The following is a 288-nucleotide window of genomic DNA, read 5'->3' on the forward strand; positions in this document are numbered from 1 at the left end:
TCAGGTCCCTTGGGGAGCCACCCTAAAGCCCTGCCAGGCTTGGCACAGCTCCCCCGGCCAGGGCACCTGCGCAGGAGCAGGCAGCCTTTGGAGGAGGACTCCTCCTGGAGCAGAGGGCTCTGTCAGGAAAGCAGCACTTGAGTTTTGAGGTTTCTCTTTGCTGGGGGAGACAGCAGCTCTGGAAAAAAAAGGATCATTTTCAGCTAAACTTCCGGCCCAGTAAGGTTTTTTGCTCTGCTGTGACTACACTAAGGGCACACCTGTTTTGCATTTTGGCTGCTTTCACCT

Source organism: Charadrius vociferus, unplaced genomic scaffold, assembly GCF_000708025.1.
Source record: "Charadrius vociferus isolate BGI_N301 unplaced genomic scaffold, ASM70802v2 scaffold78, whole genome shotgun sequence".
Taxonomy (NCBI): Eukaryota; Metazoa; Chordata; class Aves; order Charadriiformes; family Charadriidae; genus Charadrius; species Charadrius vociferus.